General features: G+C 40.9%; 1 protein-coding gene across 2 annotated transcripts in view; it reads right to left on the reverse strand.

Moving 5' to 3' along the window:
* LOC132824231 (polypeptide N-acetylgalactosaminyltransferase 18-like) overlaps window positions 1-24,515 on the reverse strand; it is a 250,852-nt gene that overhangs the window by 21,544 nt on the left and 204,793 nt on the right. The window contains exons 11-12 of one of the 2 annotated variants that reach the window (XR_009645649.1): window positions 12,502-12,660; window positions 11,774-12,029 (exon numbers count right to left, since the gene is read on the reverse strand). The exons of the other annotated variant lie outside the window; for it this stretch is intronic. The gene's annotated coding sequence lies outside the window, so the exon portion shown is untranslated. Of the gene's footprint in view, window positions 1-11,773; window positions 12,030-12,501; window positions 12,661-24,515 lie in introns of those variants that run through there. 2 annotated transcript variants of the gene reach the window in all.

Consider the following 24,515-nt stretch of genomic DNA (forward strand, 5'->3'; position numbering starts at 1 on the left):
CTCAGCTCCTTCACTTCCTCCACATTTGTTCTGATGAGGCCCTTTTCCAAAGTGGTGCTCCTAATGTGTGCTCCTTCTTCTCCAACTGTGGCTTCCCACCTACAGCTGTTGACAGGGTTCTCGAAAGCATGCGATCCATCTCCATCCAACGCCCCAAACACTCATTTCAGATTAAGCAGCGTTTCACTTGTACCTCTTTCAATTTGGTATATTGCATTCGTTGCTCCCAATGTGGTCTCCTCTATATCAGATAGACAAAACAATGACTGTGTGATCGCTTTGCTGAGCACCTTCAGTCTGTACGCAATCAGGTCCCGGACCTTCCCGTGGCTTGCCACTTCAACACACAATCCTGCTTCCATGCCCACACGTCTGTCCTTGGCCTGCTGCAACGTTCCAGTAAAGCTCAACGCAAACTGGAGGAACAGCATCTCATCTTCCGACTAGGCACGTTACAACCTGCTGGTCTCAACAGTGAATTCAACAACTTCAGACGATTATCCCATCTCGACCCCTTAGTTTTCACTCTGCTCGGTAATTTTATTTTATTTATCTTTTTTTAAATATTTTTTCCACTGTTCTGTACCTCTTATTTCTTGACTGTCTCTCTTTCTCTCGCTCCCCACTCTCTCTCATCACCTTTTCCCTCTCCTCTTCCCCTTTTGCTACCCTTCTCCCCGTTTTCCATTTTGCCTCTGCTTCACCCATCCCCCCACATATTTTGTCACACAGCACTGGCATCAGCCTTGGTCATTCGCAGCTCCTAATCTCCCTATAATCTCTCTATGCACCTCTTTATTGCTACCTTTGCTTCTGGAGCCATGACTCACCTTCTCTCAGCTTAGTATAAATACCTCTCTATTTCTCCTTTTTTTTTAGCTTTGACAAAAGGTCAGTTAGACTCGAAACGTCAGATCTTTTCTCTCCTTACGTATGCTGCCAGACTTGCTGAGATTTTCCAGCATTTTCTCTTTTTTTGGGCCCACTGTTGTAAATTTGTTACCCCTTATCCTAAGACAATGACTTCTCGACCCAGAATGCTCCACAAGAGGAAGCATTTTCTCCATGTTTATTTTATCTACGTCTTTTATCATCTTGAATACCTCAATTTGGTTTCCCCTCATTCTTCTAAATTCCAGACAGTTTAGGCCTAAACTGTTCAACATCTCTTCATACAACAAACCCCTCATCTCTAGGATCAACCCAGTGAAACTCCTTATAAAACTTTGTAACTGTCTCAACTATAGCTGCACCACAATTAAAACCATGTGAAAAGGCTTAAACCCCACTTCTTTCCTTTCACAAATTAATATGAAGAGAATTAATTGTTTAGAAGAACAGTTTAATTCACTGAATGTTTCTCACATGTATTATGCACAGAGACATCACAGAGTACAGTTTGAAAAATTGTAAGTAATAAGGCAGTTCCAGTCCAATTGACCATCAAACTATGGGATTGTCTGATAACCGTACTCATCTGTAAATTGCAGATTTACAAATGAGCTTTAGGAAAATAAATCTATCACCTGTACCCTATCTGGGCCTATATGTGATTTCTGTGCCACATCAATGTGGGCGCCCTCTGGTGTGTCTCTCAAGACACTTAGTTAAACACAGTTGTATCTCCTTGAGAAACTAGGGATGGGCAATAAAGTGTTGACATCTTCAAAGATGCCTGTATCCCGAAAATAAATCAGAGACTGATTGCAGATGATGCATTTTACTTTTGAAGGGATTGCAGAGAGAATCGTGATAGCGGAAAAATCCATGCTGTACTTAAACTCACAAGAATTCCTAAACCTTTCCGCTTTGTCGATAAGGTCTTTTACTGTAGTGGATAATGAGCCATTATGAATCAGCAGCCCACATTACACTCAGTCTAAATCTCTTCCCCATCACCCATCCTTCTCCTGCAATTATGATGGTTTCTGGGCAGCCTCTTGTGGAACATAGCCTCTGTTTAATCTCTGAGTTATTACCCATTGTCAGTGGCTCAGGGATAATGGATGTCAATTGGCCCATTAATGAGCCTAATTGACATTCTGTTGCTGCCAACCAGGAATCCAGTGTTGATCCCTTCCGCTTTCTGGCTTAACTGCAGAAGGTTTCTCCACTGAAGGAAGACTGACAAGGAGCCTTGCCCCATGATTATGTGAGCCCACTGCAACATGCTGTTTAAATTCCAGCAACTTGACACAAAGCCAACATTATGGCAGAGCCTGTGTTGCAATTTTTCACTGCAAATAAGGTTAGCTTAATAGTAAGTCCCCAAAGGGATGTTGGGTGTGTTTTTTTTTACTGTAGGGAGCTTGTTATTACTGCTAGGAATGACTGTTACATTTTATTTGCATGAACATCAATGATTGTAAAAACAAATGCACAAATGAATCAGGGAAGCGAAGCAGGTAAATGATCCAACTGAGAATTTCACTTCAGAGTTAACACTGGTATAAACATTGCTTTATCCATTTATCCTGTCAAGCAGCTCTAGAGCAAGGAATAAAACCGTTGGGCTCACATAGACTAATGGCAAACAAGGAGATACTGAAGGATAGAATTTGCTCTTAGTGTTTTACTGATGCATTTATATTTCTTAACCAAAGCATGTTTCACACTTTACATAGACTAAACAGCAGAGAAATGGGCTATTCGGCCCAAGTAGTCTGTCGAGAGCACAACCTAGTTTTCATTTTTCTTTCCTTGGATGTTAACACTTCTTGCCCACGACTGACTTCCCTTGAACAGAGCGACCTTTTGGGTCACTTCAGAGGGCCTAGAGTCAACAATATTACGATGTGTCTGGAGTCCTATGTAAGCCTGACACAGCAAGGATGGCGTCTTTCTTTCCCTAAGCGACATTAGTGAATCAGATGAGTTTTTACAACAATTGTCAATAGTTTCGACAATCATCCACTAGCTTTCAATTACAGATTTTATTAATTGAATTTAAAACTCGCCTGCCATCATGATGGGATTTGAACCCATGCCCCAGAGCTTTGACCTGGGCTTGGACTAATCCTGTGAGACGATCACAACACCACCATCTTTCCTCATTTCATTTTGCTCATCCAAGCCTTTCAGTACTCATTCTATTCCCCTCTCTCTCTCTTATATCTTCATCTAATTTTTTTATGAAAACACCTGAGCTATTTTTAGAGCAGCCAGTTCCACATTCTAATTGCAGTCTGAGTGAAGAAACCTCTTCTTATTTCCCTAACAGATTTCTTAGTAACTATCTTGTATCTATGATACCTATTTTTTAAGTCTCTTACAAGCGGGAACATTCTCTTTCTATCTCAGCTGCCCAATCCTTTCATACTTCTTAAGATCACCCTCAGGGTACTCAGAAGCTTCTGGGTCTGTTACCATCCTTGTGAAACCTTTTTTTTGCACTTTCTCCAGTTCCCCTGTGTCCTTTTTATATTAAAAAGACCAGGACTGTGCACATACTGACTGGGCCTGATTAGGGTCCAATACAACTTCAAACTTTGTGATACCATTGCACAATTCTGTCGACATACTTTACTGATGGAATGAAATTTGCTTTCTAACCCACAACTATGTGAATCACCTGTTCCCAACTGCAGCATCCTATCTGACATTGATTTTCTGACCCCTTATACTCTCCTTCACAATGACCACCTACTTCTACCTTCAGAACATTGCCCATTTTCAACCCTACTTCAGACCCAATACAGATGAAAAATCCAATCAAACTATTGTGGCCAAATGCCTCCTGGCTGGCCTCCTATTTTCCATCAGCCACAGTATAATAGAAAATCAGATTGATGAAACACAGAAGGAAACCGGCTGGATCTTTGAAAGAACAGGCGATTAGCTACTGATCTCCCTCCTACAGGAAAGATGTTCTTAAACTTGAAAAGATGCAGAAAAGATTTACAATGATGTTGACAGGATTGGAGTTATAGTCTGAATAGCCTGGGGCTATTTTCCCTAGAGTGTCAGAGGCTGAGGGGTGACCTTATAGAGGTTCATTAAATCATGAGGGGCATGGATAAGGTAACTCATCAAGATTTTTGTCCCAGAGGAGGGGAGTCCAAAACTAGATCATATGGAGTCATAAGTACAAGAACAGACTCTTTGGTCCAGTCCATGGCAACCATAATCCCAAACTATTATGATTGGCATGGACTATCCCCTGCGATTGGTCCATATCCCTCCAAACATATCTTATTCACGGTATTTATCAAAAAGTCTTTTAAACGTTATAAAATAATCTGCATCCACCAATTCCTCTGCAAGGTCATTCCACACACAAAGCACTGTTTGTTTAAAAAAGAATTGCCCCTCATGTCTTTTTAAATCTTTCTCCTCTCACCTTAAAAATAAGCTCCCTTGTCTTGAAATCTCCCACCTTATGGAAAAGAAACTTGCCATTTACCTTATTGAAACAACTGCCACCAAGTCACCCGTTATTTACTAGTGCACAATACATTGGCTGTGGCCAGACCTCGACTGAGGAGATTGTAATCTCCTGGTTATATTGGTCAGCCAAGACTTTCCTGATTGACCCAGGTTAACAACCCTAATTAAGAAACTCATAGTTAATGAGGTTTACCTGGTTTTAATTACTACACTTACCTATGCCTCTTATGATTTTATAAACTTCTATAAAATCATCCCTCAACCTCCTACGCTCCTGTGAAAGAGGTTCCAGCCTATCCAGCCTCTTCCCATAACTCAACATGCTAGTAATTTTCTTCTGAACCATCTCATGCTTAATAATATCCTTCCTATAACCAGACAGCTGGAACTGGACACAGTACTCCAGAAGAGGCCTTTAAGGTGAGAGGGGCAAAATTTAAATGGGACCTAAGAGGAAACTTTTTCATGCAAATGTTTGTATGTATATGGAATGAGCTGCCAGAGGAGGTGGTGGAGGCTGGTATAGTTACAACATTTAAAAGTAATCTGGAAGGATGCAAGAATAGGAAGAGTTTAGAAGGATATGGGCCAAATACTGACAAACTGGACTAGATTAATTTAGAATATCTAGTAGGCATGCATGAGTTGGACCAAATGTTCAGTTTCTGTGCTGTACTGCTCTGACTTGATAACTTAGTCCCACTTTTTCGCTTTCACCGAAGATCTGCAAAGATTTTTCCCCCTTTCATGTACTTATTCAATTGGCTTTTGAAATGTTCTACTGAATCTGCATCTACCTTCCTTTCAGACAGTGATTTTCCAGATAACAGCTCAGTGCTAAATACAGTGATTTTTTTTTCAAAACATCTGTCATGTTCACAAGACATGAAGAAAGATCATAAAATGCTTTAAAAGCTATATTTTACTGTTTAATTTTAAAATGGACCTTGCTGGATTAAAACATGGCCATCACTGATTAGATTGGATTCACACAATGTGGAAAGAGGCCCTTCGGCCCAACAAATCCACACTGACCCTCTGAGGAGTAACTCACCCAGACCCATTTCCCTCTGACTAATGCATTTAATACTATGGGCAATTTAGCATGGCCAATTCACCTAACCTGCACATCCTTGGACTGTGGGAGAAAACCGGAGCACCTGGAGAAAACCCACGCAGATGCAGGGAGAATATGCAACCTTCACACAGACTGTCGCCCAAGGCTGGAATCAAACCTGAGACCCTGGTGCTGTGAGGCAGCAGTGCTAATAACTGAGCCACCATGCTGCCCTTACTACATGATGCAAGTTGACTAGAAATATCTGGAAAGTTCCAATCAACAATGACTTGTTAAAGTTTTAAAACATCATCCTCCTGGAATCTCATAACCTTGCATTTTATGAACCTTGCATCAACAAGCACAAAAGAATGGCATATACTTCAGATGTCAATAAAGGGAAGCTATTGAAACTCATTATGCATGAAGTGGTGCCAACAGTGCAACATTTGTGTCATACAATGAATAATGGGTTTTGATTACAGGCAAAGAAACTTAACCTTGTATATTTGCTGAGACACAAACAATTTCATTTATCTCCTCTGGTGAATACTGGTCCTCTAGCCAGCAGGTTAGAAATCAATTGTTACACTGAAACTGACTTTTCAATGAATCCATCACATGAAAACAAAATTCTCTAACCTCTAGAGAGATTTACTCTAACCTCTGGACCATAATGCATCAGTCTGGCAAAATCAAGTTTGTTGCTAGCATCTGTTTTACCTTAGTGGGCGGCACAGTGGCACAGTGGTTAGCACTGCTGCCTCACAGCGCCTGAGACCTGGGTTCAGTTCCCGACTCAGGTAACTGACTGTGTGGAGTTTGCACGTTCTCCCGGTGTCTGCGTGGGTTTGCTCCGGTTTCCTCCCACAGTCCAAAGATGTGTGGGTCATGTGAATTGGCCATACTAAATTGCCCGTAGTGTTAGGTAAGGGGTAAATGTAGGGGTATGGGTGGGTTGCGCTTCGGCGGGTCGGTGTGGACTTGTTGGGCCGAAGGGCCTGTTTCCACACTGTAAGTAATCTAATCTTATTGATACCATGTCTGCCTACAAGACTCCCTACAGAAAACCAGACTCAAGGTTGCACTAAGTCTGCCTCAAACCCAATATCTCCTTCTGAACCTATTCTTTGGAAAATTCTGGTTATTTCTGGAAACATGGTCCAAATCTGTGCAGAAACATTATCTCACTGAGCCTTTGTCAACCCCAAAAGGGATTCTGACACTTCAGCCAATTGCACAACCTCTGTATGAGCTCTTACATAAAAGATGTCTTAGTGACACTGACATTCTTGACTCAGAAAAAAATCATGTGAATTAAGTTCATGTCTTTGATTTATAAGTTATTTTTAAGGATGTGATGGAAGCTTAAGAGCATCTGCAGTCCTTGGAAGAGGAAGGTGAAGGCATTGCACAGTTGAAACAGCACCTTCAGCAAGATAGAGTAGCAGTGTCAGCACAACAAGGACTTAGTTAAAACTATGTCCTAATAAATATGAGCTCGGAGCAGTGTTCACTCAACCACAATTTGTTGTTGCTCAATTCGCATGGGGACTCTATTTGATCCTAGAAGCAATGCTTGTTTTTTGTTGTTTTTTTTCCTGTGATTTTGTTATTGCTCAGTAAAAGTCAATGTTTTCGACCATTTGAAGGCTTTCCAGCATGTGTTGCTTGCGTAATGAGCAATGACAAGATATGCTATGCTGAGAACTGTGGAAAGAGTAGCACCAATTTAGTCAGGGTTCTTACATCGTATGATGCTGAGGTTGGGTAACCTGAGAAGCTGGATTCTCATTAATTGCAGTTACAATGACTCTCAGTCAAACAGCTGATGAATGTGAGTTAGTGTTTGCAATGATATGTCACCTGCAACTCCCAGGAGTCCACAGCAGCTATTGTGTCTCATTTCCTTCCCACAATGTGTGCCATAAAGAGCTAACTATGGCTAGCAGTGCTTGACCTGGTACTCAGCTGAGCTTTAATAATAGCGACGATTAATTCTGCCCCTGGTGAACGTGTGACATCATGAGCAGAGCCAAGGTGCATACATAATGAGATGAAGTGCATTTAATTGTATGAAAAAACTTGGTGGAGCGCACAAATGGAACCTCCTCCCCCCCACACACACAATGAAACTACCTGAAATTCACACTTCACTGATTTTTGGATAATTTCAACCCCCTATTTGCCTTTTTGTTTACTAATGCTACTAAAAAGATCCTTGGTCATTTTCTTATCTTAAAGGTTATATATAAATACAATCTATTGTTACTGTTGTGTTATTTTCCCCCTAACCAGTTCTATTTGTATCCTTTTGTTTCACAGGTCTGGGAGATTACATGGTGAGTGTTTGTATCCTGAATGAGTCAGCATGATCTTAGGGGACACAATGGATGAAGCACAGGGACATATTCAACTTATTATTTTTGTTTGCTTGTTTTCTCCACCCTTCGAATCATTTTTTTTTATTAGAAACAAAAGGGATAGGTTAAATATATCCACCCAGCTAGTGCAGGATTGTGTGTATGAGCTGTACCTTAATGGATAACATGCCGTCACTTCTGAATCACAACTGGGAAGTTCTGAATTCCACTGAGACTTGACTACAAAAATTGAGGTGGATGTTTTATTGCAGAGCTGAGGGACATTACAGTATTGGAGGATCAATATTGTTGGAGCATCGAGCTGTCATAGAGGCAGTATTGAGGCAACAATGAGGGAGCAATGCACTGCCAAACTACCAGTACTGTGGGAGTGCTGCTCTGTTACAGGGATGATACTGAGGTAGTGCCGCATTTTTGATGGAGCAGTACTGAGGGAGCACTGCACTGTTGGAGTGATCAAATTAAGGGAATGTTGCATTGTTGGTGGTACTGTCTTTAGGATAGAATGTTAAAGTGAGGTCCCTCTAAGGTGACTATAAAAGTCCCCTGGCTGCTGTTTGAAGAAGAGTGTTCTCCCTGTCATTCTTACCAAATTCACATCATTATTTGTGGGATCTTGCTGTGCAAAGCTCAGCCATCGAATTTCCTACATAACAACAGTGACTGCACTTCAAAACTAGTTGGCTGTGGTGCTGTTTGCAATGTTCTGAGGTCATCAAAGGTGCTGAACAAATGGAAGTCTTTTATTTTCAGTAAGAGGATTGGGCTAACTATGTGAAAGATTGGTGTTTAATTTTTACTGATATCATGCAGCTGACATTATTGGCTGTAGCTGTGGGCTCTTTAAGAAAGAAAATATAGTTTAGCTATGACAAGAGTGTGGTGGGGTTTCACTAGTATGACAGATCAAGATATGGTGAAGAGAGCTTGGAAAATTGGCTCCTATTTCGCTGAAACAAAACATTTCTACTGAGTGTTAGCAAAATTATCATGAGAATAATTCTATTTTTACACAGACTTAACGAGAAAACAAATACTGACGAATTTATATTTGCTTACTTTCATGGTGCCCTAACATGTTTCACAGTCAAAAATGCATTATTTTTGAAGTGATCAGTGGAAATTGATTTGATACCCCTGTGAGTTACAATAAACAGTGAAATTTCTCCTACACAAATCCTTCCTTTCCAATTTGAAACAGTTAGAAAAAAAAGACTTGCATTTCACTAGTACTTTACGAAACTCAGGGTGTTCTGAAGTGTTTCACAGTCAATGAATTACTCTTTGAAGTGTAATTACGGACCTCCAAAGAATCCCTACAATGTGGAAGCAGGCCATTCAGCCCATTGAGAGTGAACTGACCCTCCAAAGAGCATCCCACCCAGACCCAGACACTATCCTCATAATCCTGCATTTCCCATGGCTAACCCCACTAACCTGCATATCCCTGGACACCATAGGTAATTCAGCATTTTTGGACTGTGGGAGGAAACCAGAGCAACTGAAGGGAACCCACACACCACAGGGAGAATGTGCAAACTCCACAGAGACAATTGCCCGAGGTTGGAAAAGAACAGGGGCTCCTGGCGCTGTGAGGTAACAGTTTTAACCACTGAGCCACTGTGCATGTAGGGAACATTACAGTTGACTTGCACACAACAAACTTGAGCAAACAGCAAAATGACAATAACCAGATAATCCTGCGGCCATCAGATAATAAGAGCACAGAACTCCCTCAGTGCTACATTGTGTGACCACCTGGATTACTTGACCATGTCTCTGAAGCAGGACTTGAACTCATGACCTTCTGACTCTTGTGCTCTTATTATCTGATGGCCGCAGGATTATCTGGTTCTTGTCTCACTGCTGTTTGCTGGAGTTTGCTGTGTGCAAGTCTACTGCGATATTCCCTACATGCACAGTGGCTCAGTGGTTAATACATCATTGATATAAATGATTTGAATGCGAGCACAAGGGGTATAGTTAGTAAGTTTGCAGGTGACACCAAAATTGGAGGTGTAGTGGACAGCGAAGAAGGTTACCTCAGATTATAACAGGATCTTGATCAGATGGGCCAATGGGCTGAGGAGTGGCATTTGGAGTTCAATTCAGATAAATGCGAGGTGCTGCATTTTGGGAAAGCAAATCAGAGCAGGATGTATACACTTAATGGTAAGGTCCTAGACAGTGCTGCTGAACAAAGAGACCTAGGAGTAAAGGATCATTGTTCCTTGAAAGATAGGATAGTGAAGACGGCGTTTGTATGCTTTCCTTTATTGGTCAGAGTATTGAGTAAAGAAGTTGGAAGGTCATGTTGTGGCTGTACAGGACATTAGTTAGATCACTTTTGAAATATTGCATGCAATTCTGGTCTCCTTCCAATCGGGAGGATGTTGTGAAATTTGAAAGGGTTCAGAAATAATTTATAAGGATGTTGCCAGGGTTGGAGGACTTGAGCTATACAGAGAGGCTGAACAGGCTGGGGCTGTTTTCCTTGGAGCATCCGAGGCTGAGGGGTGACCTTATAGAGGTTTATAAAATCATGAGAGGCATGGACTGGATAAATAGTCAAAGTTTTTCCCTGGGGTGGGGGGTATAGGTTTAGGTTGAGAGGGGAAAGATATAAAACGGACCTAAGGGGCAACTTTAGTAGGTATGGAAAGAGCTGTTTAAGGATGTGGTGGAGGCTGGTACAATTACAGCATTTAAAAGAATCTGGATGGGTATATGAATAGGAAGGTTTTAGAGGAATATGGGCCAAGTGCTGGCAAATGGGACTAGATTAGGTTAGGATATCTGGTTGGCATGGACGAGTTGGACTGAAGGGTCTGTTTCCGTGCTGTATATCTCTCTGACTCTAAATGAGTATTTCAGAATACTTTCCAAAATACTTTCAGAATATAGTTTCCACAATAACTAGGGTAAGTATTTCTCAATCTTACTCTATGAGAAGTGTATGTTAGTTCATTCAAATGCAACTGAGTGAGATTTCTTTCAGAAAGTAGCCTTTTTCGATCGAATCTGAGAGTAATTTGAGTCTTGGTTATGGCTAATGCAGCATGCTCATGTGTGCCATGCAAATTCCTGTACCTCATGGTTCCCAAAGCTCCCTCAATCCCTCACTTTGAGATTGCTCGTCATGGAGGTCATAGTGGGTACTTGTGGATTTCAGTTCACCTCTGGCTGCAAAAAGCCTCCAAGGTGACCACCACATTTCACTATCTCAGGGCACAATCCATGCCCCCCCAGCCTCACCCACCCTTCGTCCACAGATATTCATTATTGCCAACACCTCAGGTTCTTCACGGCACCTCTCCAATCCATTTGCAGGAACTTTGAGGAAGTATAGATTTGCATTGCAGGTTACACCAGCAACTAGCATTGGAAGGCTTCAGCAGGGACACTCTGTGAGCATGGACAGGCACCCAATGGATTGGATCAGGCTCTATCTCAGGGCTGCTCACTCGCTGCTCGGGCGCTCATATATTTAGTACTTACCCGCTTGCTTGTAGCAACCCCACCACTGCCATGCCCAATAGCACAGTCACACCACCAGGCAGCTTGCTTTGCTGGTCCACAGTTCTAAGTCAATGGGGAGTCCTTCTTTCTGTAGAGCACCACGCTACATCAATTGCATATTTTCAGCATATGGTGGCAGTTTAACAAGGCAAACACACAGCAAGTGCAGTAAGCCAGTCTCAAAGTCTTTGAGGAATAGCCTGCTCCGAATGGAGGAGGCTCCCAATGGGTCCCAGGTCCATGGAGGTAGCTGTGCCCCCTAGAATGGCTGCACTCCAACTATCTCTGGGCTAAGAGGGCCACTTCCTCCTAAATCCCTGCCTGCTGCTCCTGTTCCCCCCTGTGCATGTCGATGATGTCACTGTTTGCTGACACCACAGAGTCCTCTCCTGTTACGGGCTGAGCAGGTACCTGGTCTCCAGTAGTCCTTCGAGAGCCAGCAGCACTTTCTTCCTCAGTCAGCTGTGGAGCTGGTGCAATGAGGTGCTCACCAGACTGTGACCCTAAACTTCCTTGCTTCTTACTGAAGGGTCAGTATCTGAGCTGTCAAGGATTAAAGAAGGACTGGCTTCCTCATGGGTTGAAGAGGTACCTTCCAGCAGAGGTATCCATTTCTCCACAAGTGCTGTGGATATCCCTCCACCTATCCTGGCTCTTCCTGCCCTGTCATGGGCTATTTTCTCCTGGAAAGTGAAAAAGGAAGGGATTGAGTGAGAGGGAAGTTAGTGGCAAAAACAGAAATTGCTGGAGAAGCTCAGCAGGTCTGGCAGCATCTGTGGAGTGAAATCAGAGTTAACGTTTCGAGATGAATCCAAAACATTAACTTTGATTTGTCTCCAAGGATGATGCCAGACCTGCTGAGCTTTTCCAGCAATTTCCATTTTTGTTTCTGATTGACAGAATGTGCAGTTCTTTTGGTTTTATTTGAAAGTCAGTGGTATGGCTATTAGGGCTGGTGTAGGTAGTTGAGGTGAGATGTCCTGGGTGAGTGAGAACATGGCGCAGAGGTCATGCAGGGTTAGTCGTGTGGAAGGTTGCTGGGGTGAGGGAAGATATTGTAGGAAATTGTGAGAGGGTTTCAGCATGAGCTTTAGTGGGAGGTTGGAGCTGTAGCAGGGTTACTGAGGTAGCAGAGGGAAGCGTTGTGGCACTTACCTCGGCAGAATAGAGAAGGTTACTGATTTTCTTGCAGCACTGTTGACCGTTCTGAGGAGATTGCACTGAGATCGGTATCTACACTGTCTCAGTAACTTGTTAACAGGGTCCCCTCCATTTTCAGTGGTATTGCTGATTGCTCCTTTTGTGCTAAGATTGCTGCTGGAAAGGAATGGTTAGTGTTTCCAACATTCTAGTAAAGTATGCATGTTTATCTGCAAATTTAACTACCATTAAAACTAGAAGTCTGTACAGACTTGATATTTGGCACAGTCTAATAATTTAAATGCCAGATTAGGGAATTTCCAAACGAAATTTCTGCAGTCTTGCGTATAATTTATCAAATTCCATTATACTATTGTACAACATTCAGTTTTTCTCAATTGATCAAAATCTGACTAACCCTGAGAAGGAATTAAGAAATCATCTTTTTGTTAAATTTTACCTATGAAAGTAGACAATCTGTCCAAACTTTCATCGTGTTCAAATCTTCTGAAAAAAATATTTTATTTACCGTGCAGAAACAAGATAAGAAACAAAGTGGTCAGGCCACACCTTACTTCAACTTTGATAAAGAAGTGACCCAGATTCACATGTTTACTTTATTTTGCCACTGATCGTAAAGTTTTTTTTTACAGAAAACTGATGGGTAATCATAGCCCGAAACCTTACATTTTCACTTAACTATCTTCTGCTACCAATGTTTTACACTTAAAGATAATTGCTTTTGAACAGATTTCATGTCCACGCATTGAGTGAGAGCTTTACTCAATTTACTTCAGTCAGGAGCATGGTCAGTGTGAGAAGATTTCAGCAGAGTGAGACAAAGGGCATGTGAGTAAAAAGTTGCAGAGTCATACAGCACAGAAACAGACCTTTGACCAGAAATTCTAAGGTCACCCCTCAGCCCCAACACTCCAGAGAAAAAGGCCCAGCCTATTCAAATTTGGTTCAACTTAAGTTTAATAATATATAATATGATCAAGGTAAGTCATCACAGCTTTATGAAGGAGAAATGAAGCATAAAAAATTTACTAGAATTCTTGGAGAAGAATAGGGGAAGTAGTGGCTATAAAATATTTGGATTTTCTGAAAGCATTTGATAATCTACCACTGCTAGGCTGCTGAATAAGATGGGAGCCCAAGGTGCTGGACACAGTATATTCGCATCGGTAGAGAATTGGCAAATTACTGGAAGACAGCAAGTTGGAATAAAGAGGGCATTTTTAGAATGACAATTTAGAACTAATGGAGGGCCACAGGAATCTGTGCTAGGGCCACAATTGTTAGGTTTGAATGCAAGTGGTGAGGCTGAAATAAAGTCGGCAGAAGTATATTGACGGGTTCAGCAATTGGCAAAGATTTGTCAGTTCGATTACGATGTGGGAAATGTGAGGTTATGCACTTTGGCAGGAAGAACAGGTGAGCTGAATATTATTTAAATGGACAAAGTCTGCAGGAGGTTGCAACATGGAGAGATTTGGGAGTCCTGTTCAGGACTCACAAAAAGCTAGCATCCAAGTTCAATGGATAAGGGGGAAGGCATGTGAAACGTTGGCCTTTATTTTAAAGGTAAAGGTGTATAAAAGTTGCTAAAACCTTACAAGGCACTGGTAAGATCACAGCTAGAATATTGTGAACAGTTTTAGGTCCCTAATCTAAAGAACAATATACTGGAAATGGAGGCAATTCTGGGAAGGTTATTTAGGCTGATTATGGACAGACAGTATCATGGGGAGCAGTTGAGTAGGATGGATCTGTACTCATTGGAATTTAGAAACTTATATCTTAGGGGGCTTGACAGAGTAGACGCAAAAAATTGTTTCCTCTTGTCAGAAAATCTGGGACAAGAGGACAAATCTCAGAATAAGGGGTCATATATTTAAGACGGATGAGAAGGAATTTCTTCCCTGAGGGTTGTGAAACATGGAATTCTTTACCACAGATAGCTGTCAAGGTGAGTTGTTAAGTATATTAAAGGCTTAGATGGATTGAGTTTTAATCAGGAATCAACAGATATGGGGAAAAGGCAGGAAAGTGATGTTGAAAGTTATAAGATCAACCATGACTTCGTTGAATTGTGGAGGAGACTCATGGGCTGAAAGGGCTACTTCTGCTCTTGCTGTCTTATGGTCTTAACCATACTCCATTAAAACCACACTTAAATTACCAGCTCCCATATTTATATGAACAATTTAGATCCAATTCAATTTTAACTAATATATTCATTACTTATTCCCTTGTTCCAATAGATCGTTCCATTATACCTAAAGACCATAAGACATAGGAGTGGAAATAAGGCCATACAGCCCATCGAATCCACTCCGCCATTTAATCATGGCTGATGGGCATTTCAACTCCACTTACCAGCATTCTTCCTGTAGCCCTTAATTCCTTGTGGCATCAAGAATTTATCAAACTCAGCCTTGAAGCTATTTAGCGTCCTGGCCTCCACTGCACTCCGCGACAATGAATTCCACAGGACCACCACTCTCTGGCAAAAGAAATGTCTCTGCACTTCTGTTCTGAATTTAGCCCCTCTAACTCTAAGGCTGTGCCCACGGGTCCTAGTCTCTTCGCCTAACGGAAACAATTTCTTAGTGTCCACCCTTTCCAAGCCATGTATTATCTTGTAAGTTTCTATTAGATCTCCCCTTAACCTTCTAAACTCCAAAGAATACAATCCCAGGATCCTCAGCCGTTCCTCGTATGTTAGACTTGCCATTCCAGGGATCATCCGTGTGAATCTCCACTGGTCACGCTCCAGTGCCAGTATGTCTCTCCTGAGGTGTGGGGACCAAAACTGGACACAGTACTCCAAATGGGGCCTAACCAGAGCTTTATAAAGGCTCAGTAGCACATCGCTGCTTTTATATTCCAACCCTCTTGAGATAAATGACAACATTGCATTTGCTTTCTTAATCAGAGATTCACCCTGCATGTTTACCTTTAGAGAATTCTCGACCAGCACTCCCAGATCCCTCTGTACTTTGGCTTTACGAATTTTCTCACCGTTTAGAAAGTAGTCCATGCTTCTATTCTTTTTTCCAAAGTGCAAGACCTCACATTTGCTCACATTGAATTTCATCAGCCATTTCCTGGACCACTCTCCCAAACTGTCTAGATCCTTCTGCAGCCTCCCCACTTCCTCAGTACTATCTGCCTGTCCACCTAACTTTGTATCATTGGCAAACTTCGCTAGAATGCCCCCAGTCCCTTCATCCAAATCATTAATATATAATGTGAACAGCTGTGGCCTCAACACTGAACTCAAAACTGCAGGACACTGTTTGTCACTAGCCGCCATTCTGAAAAAGAACCTTTTATCCCAACTCTCTGCCTTCTGTCAGACAGCCAATCCTCAATCCATGCCAGGAGCTCGCCTCGAACACCATGGGCCCTCACCTTACTCAGCAGCCTCCCATGTGGCACCTTATCAAAGGTCTTTTGAAAGTCTAGATAGACCACATCCACTGGGTTTCCCTGGTCTAACCTACTTGTCACCTTTTCAAAGAATTCTAACAGGTTTGTCAGGCATGACCTCCCCTTACTAAATCCATGTTGACTTGTTCTAATCTGACCCTGCTTTTCTAAGAATTTAGAAACCTCATCCTTGACGATGGATTCTAGAATTTTACCAACAACCAAGGTTAGGCTAATTGGCCTAAAATTTTTCCATCTTTTGTCTTGATCCTTTCTTGAACAAGGGTGTTACAACAGCGATCTTCCAATCTTCCGGGACTTTCCCTGACTCCAGTGATTTTTGAAAGATCTCAACCAACGCCTCCGCTATTTCCTCAGCCACCTCCCTCAGAACTCTAGGATGTAGTCCATCGGGGCCAGGATATTTGTCAATTTTAAGACCTTTTAGCTTTTCTAGCACTATCTCTTTTGTAATGACAACCATACTCAACTCAGCCCCCTAACTCCCTTTAATTGTTGGGATATTACTCATGTCCTCCACTGTGAAGACTGACGCAAAGTACTGATTAAGTTCTCCAGCCATTTTCTTATCTCCCATCATTAGCCTTCCAGCATCAGTTTGAAGTGACCCAATGTCTACTTTTGCCTGTCGTTTGTTTCTTATGTATTGAAAGAAACTTTTACTATCATTTCTAATATTACTGGCTAGCATACCTTCATATTTGATCCTCTCCTTCCTTATTTCTCTCTTTGTTATCCTCTGTTTGTTTTTGTAGCCTTCCCAATCTTCTGATTTCCCAGTGATCTTGGCCACTTTATAGGATCTCTCTTTTTCTTTGATACATGTCCTGACTTCCTTTGTCAGCCATGGCTGTCTAATCCCTCCCCGGATAATCTTTCTTTTCTTGGGGATGAACCTCTGTACAGTGTCCTCAATTATACCCACAAACTCCTGCCATTTTTGCTCTAGTGTCTTCCCTGCTAGGCTCTGCTTCCAGTTGATTTTTGTAAGTTCCTCTCTCATGCCCTCGTAATTACCTTTATTTAACTGTAACACCATTACTTCTGATTTTGCCTCCTCTCTTTCAAACTGCAAAGACATAACCATTTCATTAGTACGTGGTTGAACCTCTGTCCATTTCTGTAGGAAATTCCAATTCATAACAACTCACTAAGGATTCTTTGACAGCACATTCCAAACCTGTAACCTCTGCCCCTTAAAGGACAGAAGATACTTGGGAACACCACTACCTGACATGGAAATATGGATTTCTTCACTGTTTCTGGAACTGTCTTTCTAACATCATTGTGGGCATGGCTACATCTCACAGGCTGCAGTAGTTCAAGAATATGGCTCATTATCACCTTCTGAAGGGCACCAAGGAATGGGCAATAAATATTGGTCTGGCCAGTGATGCCCACACTCTGTGAATAGCAAATGTTTAAAATAAAGTTGAGTTTCTGTTTGTTTCCTGGAGGAAGTTGCTCCTCAGAACTGCCAGCTGGTCGGAGGTCTGTGACTCTGCACCAAGTTAGGATTATTATTGCCAGCTGCCTTATATTCCAAGAGGCCTAGGAGAAAGAAGAACCATGAAACCCAGGATCCTACAGGAGCTGGTTTGGCAGGGCCCAGTGAGATGGTGAGGGAGGATGATTAATGTGTCAGGGAAGAGATAGGAGGGGGGGGGGAGCCAAGATTGAGGGGAGAGGTGCCTGAATGGCACAGGGGTTTGAGGAAGAAGGGTCAAGATCAGAGTGATGCTGGTAAAGCACAGCCGGTCAGGCAGCATCCGAGGAGCAGGAAAATTAACGTTTCGGGGAAAAGCCCTTCATCAGGGCAGGTCAGGCAGCATCTGAATTCCCGATGAAGGGCTTTTACTCGAAAAGTCGATTTGCCTGCTCCTCGGATGCTGCCTGACCTGCTGCGTTTTTCCAGCACCACCCTGATCTTGACTCTAATCTCAAACATCTGCAGTACCCATTTCTATCTGGTTTGAGGAAGAAGGCTGGTTCCCCCACCTCTATCAAATTTCACTAATCAGTTGTTCTTAGGGTTAAACGGTCAGCAGAGATCTCTCCTGTTGCCTGTTAAATCAGAGCAGCAGTAAGATGAAGCCTATCATTAGGAATTCATTGCCAATTTGAGCCTGAATTAGGTCATGTGTAGGTGAACCAGCCAATTTCATCCCCCATTCTGCATGTAAAATCATGGCCGTGAGTGTGGGTGTATGTTTGGCACTGGCGTCCAACCATGGGTGGGACCTGTAATTTCATACCTCAGAGTTAAAACTGGGTCCATTGTGCTTGCATCCATTTACATTGGCAAACATTTTAAATTATGTAATTGTTCAAACTATTTATTCATTCATATTAAATGGTGCAATTAAGTTAATTAACTTATAGCTTCTCTTTGCTTTACTCCCTTAGTTACAGTGAGGCAAAACTTTAGAGCCTGAGGATACGGTGATAAAATCTCAAGTTTGAAAAATCTGAGTTAAAGCGATTCCTATCTGTTCAAAATTGAATTCTCCAGATTTCTTCTGATGGAAACATGGGTCCATTCGCAGAGTGTTAAAACTGACTATTTTAGGATTAGGTGTGTAGCCATGTTTTTATAATATATATCATATTGTCATCTTTTCACTGTCATTGGGTCAAAATCTAGAATGCCTTCCTAACAGCATGCTGGTTGAACCTACATCAGGTTAAGGTAGCTCACCACCTTTCTCAAAGGCAGTTTAAGCATTGGTAATAAATGTTGGTATTGCCAGCAATGTCCACATCCTGACAAAAATATTTCTGAATTATTTACTTTTTAGTTCAATTATCAAGAATTGCTATGGTCCCTTATGCTGAGGCAAAATTCTAGGAAGTTATGAGCTGTTAAATTTATAAATGGACAGAAATGAGAAGCAAATTATGTTAAACTTTTTAGTTTAATCTAGCCTGAGTCTCAGAAGTGAAATAGAATTCACCCAATGAATTCCACCCAATGAAGCAGTAATAAGCTGCAACTGAAATAACTGTGTAACATTCGAGATAGTGCAAACTCTAACCCTAACCTATTCCTTTCAAATCTATTATTTGTATAACTATCAAGAATTCTGATTATTGTTGATTTGCATTAATTTCTTGACATTTCCTTCTATATGAATGAGTGAATGCAATTCCCATTTTAACTCAAACTGACATTGCTATTCAATAATGTCAATCATGAGCTAATTCTTTGGAACACATGAACATATGGATTAAGAACTTTTGAGCTGTCAAGCCTATTCTGCTCCTCAATAAGATCCTGGCTGATCTGTTTGTGTTCTAAATACCACATTCCCATCTGCACCCAATGATATCCCTTGCCCAACAAGAATCTTTCCACTCATTCCTTAAGAACATTCCATGACACTGCTGCCTGAGGCAAAGACTTCCAAGCTCGTGTAAGTTCAGAGAAAAATTGCCCTCATCTCTATTTTAAAAGATCAACACCTAATTACAAAACTGTGTCTTCTGTTTCTGGACTCACCCACAAGAGTAAACACCTTGTCAAGGGATTTAAGCTCTTAGAAACATTAATCAAATCACCTCTGAGCTTTGTGAAAACAAATACAGCCAGCCAAACCTATCGTCATAAGACAGTCTACTCATTTCAGGTATCAGCCTTGTTTTACAAGTATCCAGGATGTCAAGGTAAATGGAGTATAGTTTCCTGCTTTTGTCCTTTCTTGAATAGAGGGACAAACTTGCTATTTTTCAGCCTAATAGAAAGCTAACAAATTTTGAAAAAATAACACTAACAAATCTATTAGCTCATTAGACAACTCCAAGATTCTAGGAAGAAGTCCTTCAGGACCTGAGATTTATCAACTCACCGTTTCACCTGTTGTTCCCTAGTGATGGTAATTTTGCCAAGTTCTTCTCTTCCTTCAAATTTCTAACTTAAAGCTATTACTGGAATGTTTTTATAACCTCTATACTGAAGACAGAAGCAAGATATTTATTCATTATACCATCCCTTTATTATTACCTGCTATTAACTTCCTACTGTTACCCTATAGAGGAGCAACACATCCTGAACTCAGTCTTCCTTTTTAGATAACCTATAGAAACTCTTGGTATCTGTTTTTACATTTCTAGATAGTTAACTCCCGTGCTCTAATTTAATCGTTCTGATTAATATTTTAGTCATTCTCTGCCATTCTTTGTCTTCTAACCAACTATCTGAATTGCTACTCACATTTGCACAATTATACTGTCTAGATGCTAGTAGACCATTCCCACCTCTTTTCTGTGCTATTTCTCACCTCAACAGAAAGTTTCTGCATCATGATCACTTGGAGCAAGGTCATCTCCAACTATTGTACCAACACCATCTTTAATTAAGAGAGCCACTCCTCTATCCTTACCCAACTATCTATTGTTCTTAAATGTCATCCATCAATGTTCATAACTGAATCCTTGTCATCATCTTCATAGAATCATAATATCCCTACAGTGCAGAAAGAGGCCATTTGACCCATCGAGTTAGGACTGACCCTCTGAAGAGCATCCCACTCTATCCCCATCACTCTGCATTTACCATTGCTCATCCACCTCATTAGAATCAGAAATAGTGACAATCTAAACAATTTGAATAGATTGACAGAACTAAAAGAAAATAATCAGTTCCTGCAATAGTGCCATCATAAGTTGACTGAGTCTAAAGTGATAGTTGACAAAGCAATAGCTTAACATCAACAATCTTGTAAACATTGTTGCATTTATCAGCTTCATCAGAATTACAAAACTGATGGCCTATTGAAAGCACAAATTAAACCCCACCACAGGCAATAACATTAGTACATTTTAACATTTGTTAGTAGCAAATTTATCATCTCCATAGACTGAATTGACATGACATTTTAGTTCCATGAGATTATACCAAATAATTATTCTCATTTTATTTGTGATTCAATGAAGAATTAATGTCATGGAATTTAGTTTTGTTGACTAATATCAATTGAAAACTGTAGAAGACCTATTTGAGCACAAACTTCAAAATTTAAACATGTGAAATCTAATAAATGTATAGAATTAGGTCTAAAGTTAGAAATGAGATATGAACTAATACAACGTATTTTTATAAACACCATCATCAGTAATAAAGAAAAACGCTGAACTGAAAGTTGTCAAATATTAGCAGATGCCCTTTGCTGCTACTGACAATGCATTAAAACTTTGCTGGGTGTATAGAATCTAACAAGACTGTATTGAAAGAATTTGAAAATAAATTTCCATGCAAGTTTACCTTTTCAATCATAGGATAAAACACCACTTATTGCAATCAGTGATGTGAATAAATCTCAACATCATAACAGGAGGGCATCTTCATAATGGCTATTAGATAATATTATTCATTTCAATATGTACTATCAATTCATACAATTTGTTATAATAGCTATGTGCCTTTAGCTTTGTCCTTTTGTTATCTTTTCAGCATTTAGTTTTGACAGGTGGTATCTTCTTGGGTTATATCTCTTTGTCCCTTCCTGTCATTTTCTGACCTTTATTTTTCACATTAGTATTTTGCTCACTTGCCTCAACTTAAAGCCTTGATTTGTTAAAATTACCCAAGCTTGATCCCTTTGTCTACTTATTTATTTTAAAGCCCTCTTCAGTTCCCTTGTTAGAAAACTCATTAAAACTTCAGTCCCAGCATGGTTCAAATGTAGAAACCAGGGGAAATCAGCAGAATTTAATCATTTTAAAAAAAAACAAAAATTCAGGTCCTCGATACCAGTTAATTTCATTATTACTAGTTTCTGAGTCATCACAGTCTCATCAAGAAAAACACATAACATTCTACCAACAGAGCATCACGAAACAGTTCTGATTACAAATTGAAATGCAAGGGGGTATTGTGATGAATTATCATATTGATGCTTTATATAAATGCATCAAATAGCTACTCACTCCTACTTCTTCACCAGTAATACCTGTGTACTGATTATAATGAGGTCAACCAGAATATGAGTTCTCTGATTTGGGCTGTTAATTCAGTTCAGTCAGAGAGCCCTGACTGATAGATAAGAACAGGAGTGTCAAGACATTCTGCTCACTCTGAAAGCTGGCACTGAGGGAGCTGGATTAGGGACTCTCCAAGTGTAAATAAAGGGTACCTTGGTGACAGGATACCAACCTTTGTAGAGTTATTTCAACCTGCCTCTTTCATTCTGGAGGAAAATGACTCCCAAGAGGACAAAAAGATGTCAAGGTTGGTGATGGGCTGCCTGGTTTTTGGCTTCTCACCCCTTATGTGACTGACCACTTCCAAGCCTTAGACTGGTATTGAAGGTTCTGCTGACCTGCTGCTCCAGGATCTCCTAAGCCCCTATCAAATAACTACTCACTCTTGCTTTGTCCTGGATGATGTCAAGCTTTTTCAGTGTCTTTGGAGCTGCATCTATCCAGGCAAGTAGGGAATATTCCATCAAGTCCTAATCTTTGCCTTGTAGATGGTGAACTGGCTTTGGGGAGTCAGGAGGTTGAGTTATTTGTTGCAAGATTCCTGACCTCTGACCTACTTTTGCAGCTGTTGTATTTATATGGAGAGAGCAGTTCAGTTTCTGGTCAATGATAACCCCCAGGATGTTGATCATGGGGATTCAGTGATGGTGAATGTCATGGAGCAGTAGTTAGATTCCATCTTATTGGGAATGGTCATTGCCTAGTATTTGTGACATGTGAAAGTTACCTTTCATCCCAAATTTCTGCTGCAAATTTCACAATAGCTAGCTCACAAATCTCACTCAGAGTGCTATAAGATTCTGCCAAAGGTCTATTGAGCTAGATTTCATTTTGAGTTCTGAACTGTCACCAGTTGGGACCATAGCAGAAAGAACAGGAGGCCAGAAACTCCTTAGAAAATGAGATTCTAACTGGTGTAGATGAAGGGAGGGAGCAGGATGTACAGATATACAAATCCCAAAAAGTGAAATTAAAGTTAACAAAGCCTCATGAAGGTAAGTCAGGCCCAGGGATTAATTTCTAGCATTGAAAAGTGTAGAGTTAATGTCGAACCTTGGTCAGGCTACACTTAGTGTACTGTACTTGCAATTTGGTGTCTAAAGGAGGATGTGCAGACACTGCAGTCAGTGTAATCACAAGGATATTACCAGGACCAAGAGGTTACACTTCTCAGGAAAGACTGCAAAAGCTGGAGTTCTGTTTTCTACAAAAGAGATAGCTGAGGGAGATCTTAAAATTAGCAAGTGTCTTAATAGGGTAAATAGATGGGAAGTATTTCTACTTGAAGGATACCAGACGTAGAGGCTATAAATATAAAAGAGTCACTAAAGGAATTGAGGAGAAACATCTTTACCCAGGGAATAGTGAAAACTGTGAATTTCAATACCAAAAGCATACCGTCTGAATCATAATGGGTTGGTAAGGTAACTGCATTGCCCACGACCAGAGGAAACTTCAGAAGATTGGGTGTGCAGCCTAGGCCATCATGGAAACCAAACTCCCATCTATGGAGTCCATTTACAATTCTGGTTGCCATGGAAAGGCTGCCAACATCATTAAAGACCCATCCCACCCTGTTAATGCTCTTCTACAACCTCTTATGTCAGGCAGAAGATACAGAAGCTTGAACACATGCACCAACAGAACAGTTTCATCACTGCCATTATTAGACTGCTGAATGGACTCTCTAACTTCAAATAATGTTGATCTTGCTAATGTTGATCTTGCTTTGTGCACTTCCTGTGCAGTTGTAACCTAAATCTAAGCATCCTATGATCTGTAGCCCTTGTTTGCTAATGATTTGCCTGTACTGCTCACAAAACAAAGCCTTTCACTGTACTTAGGTAGACACCGATAACATCAAGTGATTGACCAAGCCATATGCTCTGATCCTGCTCTATTACTTATGTTCTTCTGGAATACCAAGGAATTGGCCTGGAGCCAGTCATCAAGCTTATTTTGTGGGACATTAGCCACTTTGGAAAGTTGGCTTCCTGAATGGCGTCAGGAGGATCTAGCTGCTAATTCTGGTAGTGAAATGGATTGTCATCTCTGATGGATGTGTCTGTTTACCTGCACAACCCACCAAGCAGATTTATTTGTGCTTACACTGGCTGAACCATTCCAATCCCATATACGACACCAGTTTATTTACAATGCGAAACACCTTTTATTTCCTTTGGTTTTGGACTAAAAAGGAATGCTATCCATGTGTCTGTCTTTGTGTGTCTGTCTATTTGTGAGAAGGGAATTGAAGTTAAAGTTAAAAGAGTTTAAGTTATACAGATTTGTATGTTAGTAATTCATTTCATTTTTAAAAACAACCTATTTGCAATAAACAGCTATTTTCCTATTCAGCCTAGAAACCTAGTGAATGTTTTCTTTAAGTGTGAGTTAGGTCAATAGATGACTGAGGAGAATACTCTGGGAATAGTGAGGCTTGATTTCCAGTGCACTGCCCCAGTGTGTCATAACAACAGTGCGAGGGAGAATGGATAGAAGAGTACACTTAATTGAAGAGGTCTACCAAAGAGTTGGCATGGGCACAATGGCATATGAATGGTTTCTTTCTGTACTGTACTACAAGTCGG

This window comes from Hemiscyllium ocellatum, chromosome 18 (genome assembly GCF_020745735.1).
Source record: "Hemiscyllium ocellatum isolate sHemOce1 chromosome 18, sHemOce1.pat.X.cur, whole genome shotgun sequence".
In the NCBI taxonomy this organism is placed as follows: domain Eukaryota; kingdom Metazoa; phylum Chordata; class Chondrichthyes; order Orectolobiformes; family Hemiscylliidae; genus Hemiscyllium; species Hemiscyllium ocellatum.